At 38.7% G+C, this 9547-nt stretch overlaps 1 long non-coding RNA gene across 2 annotated transcripts; it reads right to left on the bottom strand.

Moving 5' to 3' along the window:
* On the bottom strand, window positions 1-6476 carry LOC115264407 (uncharacterized). 2 transcript variants are annotated; one of them, XR_009995655.1, is made up of 4 exons: window positions 6236-6476; window positions 4733-6170; window positions 4017-4673; window positions 1-832 (listed from the first exon to the last, which is right to left on the bottom strand). It is a non-coding gene; the product is annotated as an uncharacterized LOC115264407 (long non-coding RNA). The 2 variants fall into 2 exon arrangements; XR_009995654.1 differs by having other exon boundaries at window positions 4733-6474.
* Between the last annotated feature and the right edge of the window lie 3071 nt (window positions 6477-9547).

Consider the following 9547-nt stretch of genomic DNA (forward strand, 5'->3'; position numbering starts at 1 on the left):
GGTGAACCTAGTTTGAGCTAATCTTAATGGGCTTCTAGAAAGACTCTTAAAGTGAACAGTTTCAAAAGTTAATTTATTGCATCACCATGCAATTCAGGTGGACTTGGTGAACCTAGTTTGAGCTAATCTTAATAGGCTTCTAGAAAGACTCTTAAAGTGAACAGTTTCAAAAGTTAATTTATTGCATCACCATGCAATTCAGGTGGACTTGGTGAAACTAGTTTGAGCTAATCTTAATGGGCTTCAAGAGAAACTCGTAAAGTGGACAGTTTCAAAAGTTAATTTATTGCATCACCATGCAATTCAGGTGGACTTGGTGAACCTAGTTTGAGCTAATCTTAAAGGGCTTCTAGAAAAACTCTTAAAGTGAAGAGTTCGTCGAAAAACGATAGTGCTCTAGAGCAACCATGGGAAGTAGAGGGTTAAACAACTCCAGAAGTGTGCTTTGCATCACCTTGCAATTCAGGAGGACGTGGTGAACTCAATTAGAACAAATTGTCTTGGACTTTTAAAACAACTCCAGAAGTGAACTTGCATTCCTCGCATCATTATGTAATTTGGGACGACATTTGGCTTGTTTTTTTTTTTCGAATATGTAAGTGAAACCACCCTGCGACCCCAGCGCCCCATTGTATTTATTAAATATTCTAAAACTAGTAAAAGATATATAATTATTGTAACAACATTTGAAATTATAGCGTATTCTGGATGTGACGGTAGTGAGATTCGTGTTGTGGAGAAATATGTAGTACCTTCAAGAAATGTCGTTTGACTAGCAGGTGACTTGATCTCGGATTGATTGATAAATATGATCCATAGTTGTCAGGAATGGCTGAAATGAATATTAAAACGATTTGTTTATATTTATGTTTGTTATTGGAATGATTAACATAAAAGTTGGACGGGCTCTAAGGATGGATCCACAAAATTTTGTAAAAATAAATCAGGTTGGTTTGTTTTTGTCCTCTATTCTCCAATACATTAGTTAGCTATGTATAAGAATTGTGGGCTTCGTAGCCGAGTGGTTGGCGGCATCATTCGTTTTGGTGTCTCGTAAGCCTCGGAGTGTGCGTTCGGTTCCCGCTCCAGTCGGGGAAAACATTTCGTCAAACAGAAAATTTTCCACAGGGCCACTGTGTGTTATATGTCTTGTCCGTTGTCTAATGTTAATAATGTTTAGTCTGTACGGCCTCTGTCCGAAGACGGTGTACCTATTTGTCTTCTTTCTGTGCTAAAAGGTTTATAAATTTCTATGCTAAAAGTAGATAATAACCGTTTATGTTATGGACCTCAGACGGAATCGCTAAAGTAATTCCCGTTCAGTGCATTATTTTTCTTGACCGAAATGGGCAAGAAATTTAACACAGCAAGCTCCAATTGATTTGACGTTTCTTCTCATCTCTGTACTGGGATCAAGAAAAAACGCTTGCTCATTTTTGAGCGATTCCTTGCCTGAAACTTTCACGCTTCGAGATAGCCCAAGAAATTCCTTGCGATCCGCGTATTACCATTGGCATAGCCAGCTTTTTATTTTTTCTCACTAACTCTCCTTGATCAACAAAGGAAAGAGCGAGATAAAAGAGCGGGCCTACCCATTACTATTTACTAGGTACATTTGGTTTAATGGAATTTCAAGCTCTGCTAATCTGTAGGGGAGGAAGGGGTAACCCCGTCACCTTAAGCATTTGGATTTTTCGAAATAAATGTAGGGCAAAAATTGATATTTTCAGTACGCAGATTATTTGATTCATTAGTTTTTTATAAGACTTGTGCATTGGAATTGTCAAATTATGTTAGTTTTGGCGAAAAATGCACATAACACAACCATAATAAATATTCATGTTTTTAATTCAGTGCGGGTAAGACCGTCACCCCTATGGGGTAAGTCCGTCATATATATTTTTATAGTAATACTTTTGAAGATTTCAATTTTAAAATATTTTCAATACATTTTTGAAGTGCAGTGATGGTTTACCAATCATTCTACAGTCGATACTCTTGTAAAATCACTGGTCGAAGGGCGCAATTGGAATTCGCCTAATAGGGGACTAAGCTTATGGGATTTGGGCTTATGGGGGTGTGGCCAATTATCCCGGGTGTGTTAACAGAGAGCGCAATACTTTCTTCGGCAAAGTTTTAGGGTTTGAAAAGATCTACCATTTAGAACTTAGGTTCATATGATTAGTTGGTAACTTGGCCGCCAGAGGCGCCACCAACAGTTTGATACTAAATTGCACTACAGGAACCATTAGGTTGTCAAGCAAACGTTACGATGTGCGACAGCTCAAGGCCCTGATAATTAGAAATAGTGTCTTCGGAAAAAATATTGGATACGCTAATAACTTACAGATGATGAGTTACAAAGTTCGAAATTCCTCCACTAGGCGGCGCTAGTGGGCATGTAAATTTTCCAACCCTCATATCTCAGAATCCAATGATTTGGTGTCTTCGGCAAAGTTGATCAGTATGACATAGACTTACATAAAACGAGACACGTGGTTCAGAATTCTGCCACTAGGCGGCGCTAGTGAATTTGCAATCGCTGAAAAATAATCCACAAATTATGCCCTTAGAAGGTCCAGAAAGGAACAGGAAGAGTCCAAGCAGGAACTCCTGGAGAAATCCTAGTAGATTTAGTTGGATAAATCGTAGGATATACTGAAAGAAGCCTTAGAAAACAAACCCGCAGGAATTCCAGGAGAAACCCATATGGGGTCGTCCAAAAATGACGTAGCATTTTTTGACGATTTTTGACACCCCTTTCCACCCCTCGTAATCTACTTTCCAATACGTAGTAGCATAATTTGGGACTCCAACTCATCCCCCCCATAAAATGCTACGTCATTTATGAGCGACCCCTATAGAAATTTCCCTGGTTGGTCATCAGTTTGAGTTGCGTGGCATCTAATAGAAATGCCTAGCCAGTTCAACAAACATCCGGTCATCCGAAGAGCATGACGGTGTTACCCCCGCCGATGAGTGACGGGCTTACCCGAAAAGGCCACTTTTCTTAAATTACACCGTAATTTCTGAATAATTGTTGAAACTGACCATTCAATGAATCTTGGCACTAAAGAATAGTACAGATGAGAATACATGATTGATGAAAGTTATTTTTTGCACTTCTTTTGTATTTCAGAAGCTAAATTCTACCGAGGAAATATTACATCCGCCGTTGGTACAATGACGCGTGCGTTTGTTTTGTTTATTTTCTTCGTGTTTGACAGGTCAATTTTGGTATCATTTGTCTCGAAAGAGTAAAAATGGTAAAAACAAATGAGGCGTGTGGCCAAAAAGCTACTAAATCACTGTTTTCTGGTAAAATCATTGGGGTGACGGGCTTACCCACCCTGACGGTGTTACCCGCTTTTCCCCTACTATCGGATGAGATGCGAAAACAAATTTGTTTTAATAAAATGTGTTCATAAACGATAAACAAGTGTGTCAGTTTCTTATGTTGTTCTTATAGCCGACATGATAGACATGCGGGTATTCAGCTAGACCATGCTGAGGTTGAATGGTTCAATTTCCAGTAAGTCAGCAATTTTTCGTATATGGATAATGAAAACTTCTTTGGGCGCACAGTATTTTCGTGACATCCTCTTGGATCTCCGAAACAACTCCAGATCTTTTGGTAGAACAGTATAGAGAAACTGGCGACTTCGGCATTTTTCTACCTAAAGAAAATAGAAATATCAAAATTTGATGTGGTAGCTCTTATGTCATAACACACCACACTAAAGTGTTCTTCCCACTTTAGGGTACACATGTACTAGTCTAGAAAATAAACTGTGTGCAGAGTTGTGTTAAAACCGTTACTTAATAAGGGGCTGTTCATAAACCACGTAGACCAAATTTTGGTCATCTCATACCCCCCTCCCCCCCTCGAAGACTTTTGTCATACAAAAATTTTGAAATTTGTATGAAGCGTAGACTTTGGCCAGACCCCCCCTCCCCCCAAAACGTCTACGTGGTTTATGAACGGCCCCTAATGCAGCGGCAATATCGATGCATACCTCCGACCAGTTGTCACAGATATCCGCCAAACTGCCACATTGCTTCTTCGTCTGGATCCGTCGCTCTGAATGTTTCTCCTCTTAAGAAGTCATAAGATTCATCTCCCAGCAATTACATCGACCGGAGACGTTCCGGTAGGGAAACAGAAATATTTTCCTAAAATTTAGTTCAAGGCCGAGTGCTTCGTGTTGGTCTAGCTTCTTGTGCTTGCGAGCAGTTTTTCCAATGAGTCAGACCGAGCACTTTCCTCGTTTTGGGTGGTTCAAGTTCTCCTACTATCTCTACGTGTCACTTGAAATGCTGAAACAAAATCGATCGTCGTAATTGACTCGGTAATAGCCAGTTTGCATCTTATTTAAAATGATCCAATCCGTAGCAGACCATCGTTCGGCTGCCAGAATTGTGCTGTTGGTGAGCAGTCATCTGGTGTCAGCGGTTGTGTTGAAGCTAGGTTTCCTAGTTGTGACGAAGTTGTAGAGAATGGTCCATGAATCTTTCTCTCGGTCCGCGACTTGAGAACATCCAATGCCATGATGGCTTAGCAAAGTCTTCCGAATGAGCACCTCTGTATGCTTTAGCACGAAGGTAAATGATCAACGCTCGACGGAACGTTTCCGGGCCAAAGGCGTGTTGGAACATATGCATCATGGAACCACCTGTCGAGAAATGAAGAGATAATTATCGATGAGTTCAGTACAAAACCATGTTAATCTACCTTTATCATAAGCAATGTTGTCGAAGATGATGATGAACCTGGGCGTGATAGTGGAAAGAGTGGTGTGAGTAGAAAGAAAACCTGGTTAAGTATTGTTGCTTTTAATTCCACTAAGCATTTGCATCCTACAGATACGTATTTCGACCTCAACTGTAAGGTCGTCTTCAATGTCTCGTACTTGATTCGACTGTCGAAATACTAAAGATGATACTAAAGATGACCTTACAGTTAAGTTCGAAATACGTATCTGTCAAAGGATGCAAATTCTTAGTGGAATTAAAAAGAACAGTACTTAACCAGATTTTCTTTTTACTTAATGTTGTCTAAGACATATGCGATCTCAGACTGCGAAGCGTATTCACATATAACGCCGAGACGACCCCACTGAATCCATATTGAAAGCGTTCTGCATTTTCATAATGGCATACGGTTTCCGAGTGGGTATAGATCATGTCCGAGGTCAGATATTCAAAGTATCGAGCGGAGCTTTCCATCATCCAGAGGTAGCTCCACAAAGCTGGGGCCATATTGCAGAAAAACTGACGATCATAATCGTGCCCTACCACGGTGGCAATTTCGTGCTTCTACATCATCAGAGATAAGCGACTTTCGTAGAACTTCTTGTAGGTCACCTGAAAGAGATCATCCAATAAGCTCAGCCCCATGAACACAATATTTCTTGAAACCTATCAATTCGTATTTCGACATCGCTCCGGCGGCAAAATCAGATACGGCAACCTGGTAGATCTTTGGTAGGGCAAAATCCGTCTCCAGGTAGGATTCCACATTGAAAATCTTGTACCCGGCCTCCAAAATGAAATCTCCTTCCCCGTTCTGGATGACGTTGTACCGGGTAAATACGCTCTGCCGGGAATACTGTATGGCCGATACGGTCACGAAATCGCTTACAATAACTCCGAGTAAAAAGGGTTGCGCGACCGGTGTATCTTCGAATACAGTGCGTGTGTAACCGACGATGGGCACCGCGCAGACCATCATGTAGACGAAGTTGTTTGGCATGTTTTTTTTAAATAGATTAAGTGGATAACAGGGATAATTCGGCGATAAGCTGATATCTTGGCGAAACTTCATCACATCGGATTTGAATTTTCAAGGCCCAATTTCACACGTCTTCTGAGCATAACATACCCACTGAGGTACAGCATATTCTCACGCAGCAAGCCCTCTTGGCATACTCCTGCACATGAACCGTCCTCCCGTGATTAACTCGCACAATGTCCACATATTTCCAGACTTTGCACAGATCATTGCATCCGCACGCAACTAGCTTGTCCCGCTACTGGTGTCATTCTTGCTGCTGCGCTACCCGCACCTCCGACTGAAGAAAATAAATTGCCCCAGCAGGAAACACTGCTTTTACTCGTACTGCTGCTCTTCCGACGACGTCGTGATTCGCATTGGACACTCGTCGCATTAACTATAAAATTTTTTCGATGGATTTGGATAGGAATACTTGGAATTAATCAAAAAATATTAACTCACCGCACCGTGAACCATCTAAATACGTTGAAATAGTCCAACGAAAAAAGAAACGTAAACAAAACAATTTTTGTTGTGACGAAAGTGGTGGAGATGAAACTGTCAAAAAAAATCGGATAGGGGTAAGTCAATGTATAAAAATGACGAAAAAAATGGTAATCACTAGCCCCCTCGGAGAACTTCTGCCCAAGCAAAAAGAAGAAAACATGGTACCGAAAATTTTTAGTGGTTTGTACCGCACTCTTACGTCTGTATAAATTCGTCTGTGATGTAAGTACCTATAAAATGTGCTAATTAACAAAAAAAAAACAAAATAAAATGTTATAACAATAACAAACTTCGAGTTTTAATCAACACAGAGCAACGAATTCACCTTTTCAGCAAAGTGCCCACATTTCGCGCGAGCTCTTAGTTTTGCTTTTATGATTTTAATTTGAGTACCTATCAAAAGATGTAAACCATCATTTGAAGTTCAAAACTAAAATCGTAATGCTAAAACTGAGCTCGCGTGAAATAAGGGCCCTCACTTTACATAGTATGTTTTGCCTAGAGGACTACACGGGTAGTTAAACATGAAATCAATGTGTATTGTAACACAAAATTCATATTCAGCACAATGACATTTATGTATTCGAAAGTTGAATTTCATTAGATTGAAAAGTTATATTCTTTGGTACTTCAAACAGAATACATATGTATTTCATTTGGATTCCGTGTGAGTTACCAATCAGTATCGTGTGGATTGTTGTTAGTTCGGGGCAAAAACTAACATTGTGATTCTATATGTTCTACACGTAACTATCATGGGTTTTACAATTTGCGCAAATCTATATGTAAAACACATTGCTCAGACGTGTAAATTTTTTTGAGTGTTCTATATGTTCTACACGTAACTATCATGGGTTTTACAATTTGCGCAAATCTATATGTAAAACACATTGCTCAGACGTGTAAATTTTTTTGAGTGTAATAATGCGGAAGATCATGTATCCAGCTTTTTACGCTCGCTTGCCATAAAATTTAAATCACCCCTCGTAGACAATTCTTGCCGACACTATAAATCATATTATAGTTTGATCAAAGTATGCTGAGTAACTTTTTTGTTGATGCTGAAACGTCAACAATTTTCACGTCGATGTGAAATTTATTTAGTTCTCAAATTCTCTATTTTTCTTTCTAGGTTTCAGTAGAAACTATTGTTTGGTATTACACGTTTGGATTCAAAAGTCATAAAACTTCTACCTGCAGATAAAGCGGGAGACGAACTTTCAAGTGTCTCGGAACAATATTATACTGCGTTTGTTTAAGATATGGAATTATTTCATTATTGTATAGTACCCGGATTGTGTCTCTTGCAACCCAAGCTATTTTTTTAAGTACTAATAAAATTGAGCATCGATTCTGGTTGTGACGAATAATTTGCTGGATGCTTAGAGGAGGAAGAGGGTGTTTCTGAGGAAAATCTATTCAAGTATAACTTGGAGGACGAAACGTGTTGAAGTTCATAACAAATCCGGGGAATTCGGGGGGAATGCCGGAAGGGTTCTAACATCCTTAAAAAAAATCTGTAGCTCTGTGCATTTCATGAAAAGTTCGAAAAAAATACTGTAGAAAATTTGCTTCAGAATTATCTCAACATTCCTTCAAATTTCCCCCCTAATATTTCCGCCGGGATTGCATCTAAAGCGCTTTCCTAACGATTTCTTCAAATTTTGTTGATGATGAAACAGGGCGTGTTAGTGGAATCGAAGAAAATCGGGTTAAGAACTGCTACTTTTGATGATAGGAACAATACTTAACCCGATTTTCAAAATTTGTTGCAGTTCGTTATAATCCCATATATTTCCAAATGGTTTAAATCCTGCCGAATTTTCTGGATAAATACGATGGCTGAACACTTTTTAATTCCCAGGAATATTCCCAATTTCGAACGCTTAACCGATGGGGAATGTTGCTCGACCTAATATCACGGTTCAAGCACTTCCTGATGCAGAAAAAATCGGCGGAATATTCTCCCTCTAATAGCCGTACGTAGGTCTTTACAATATCGTCTGGTAGTTTTTCGTTGCTAAAATTAAAATACAATTACTTAAATACGAAAAATAATAATGATAATACGCTATAATACGTGAAGTGAAGAAACCATTAACTGAAAACAAAGGTGAAAATTTTTGACATTCAAATCAATAATCGCAAATATAGTGCCTACTAAGACCAAGCTATAAAATCTGTCGGCAACATATGTCACAATCAAATCACCCCTCGTCATTTTATAGCCAGCGTAAAAAGCTGGATACAATGCATTTCTGTCACATTTTTATTTATGTTTTTTTAATGAATTTTCTATTCATATTAATTCTTCTTCTAACCATTTTTACATAATCAAACATTTTACATATTTTTTTTATTACGAAAGGTTTTTGAACAGCCCATGGGATGGGACTCGAAACACCTTCAGTGCCGTCTTGCTGAATTACCTTTATATTTCGACATTACACAAAATTACTACTGAAGGGTGTTATTTGTCAGAAGGGGGTATTTCTAATTTATAGGTAACGCAGCTAAGCATGTTACCACCATAATGTGTAAATTATTAATTAACTGGTGTTAGAGACCGCCAGTGCACCAGTAATTTTTAGCAAAGTTCGGTGGGACACGAACCGAGTTAGAAGATTACACAAAAAATGTTGTGAACTGTTTATTATCATTAATGCATTGTAATAGTTGGGTTCATTACATTTACCTCTGCATAAATTGCTTTACATAAACTTTGCATAAATTTACTACATTACTTCTGCATAAATTGTTTTTTTTTTGTTCGATGATTTATTACATCTGAATTCAGTTTTTTTGTATAATATATTTCAATAGCTGTTTATTTAAATTTAAAAAAATACGGCAACACGGCAGAATGCTCTGCAATGATGATGCTCTCGTTCATGCGCTGCTGCATTGAAAGAAGGATAGAGGGAGGGGAAATATTGAACCAATCAATTGATCCATGGAATAATTTGACCCATGGTTTGAACAATCTTCGAGAGGATTGATGTAACAATTTTGAAGGTTAGAGAAAATTGAAGAAAAATGCGCTATGGAGGGGAAATATTGCTGTGTGGTTGATCAAACGGAAGATAGGGGAAAAGTTGAATGATTGATGTCAATCTATTTTTGAACAATATTATACATTCAATGCATCCATAAAACGGCCAACTATTGATCAATATATGCACCGTGTGACTGGCGCTATTCCATCATACAGTTTTGGGGGAAGTCTGTGCCAGTTTCTATATACTATATACTACCGGTGCTATACTA

This window comes from Aedes albopictus, chromosome 3, assembly GCF_035046485.1.
Source record: "Aedes albopictus strain Foshan chromosome 3, AalbF5, whole genome shotgun sequence".
In the NCBI taxonomy this organism is placed as follows: domain Eukaryota; kingdom Metazoa; phylum Arthropoda; class Insecta; order Diptera; family Culicidae; genus Aedes; species Aedes albopictus.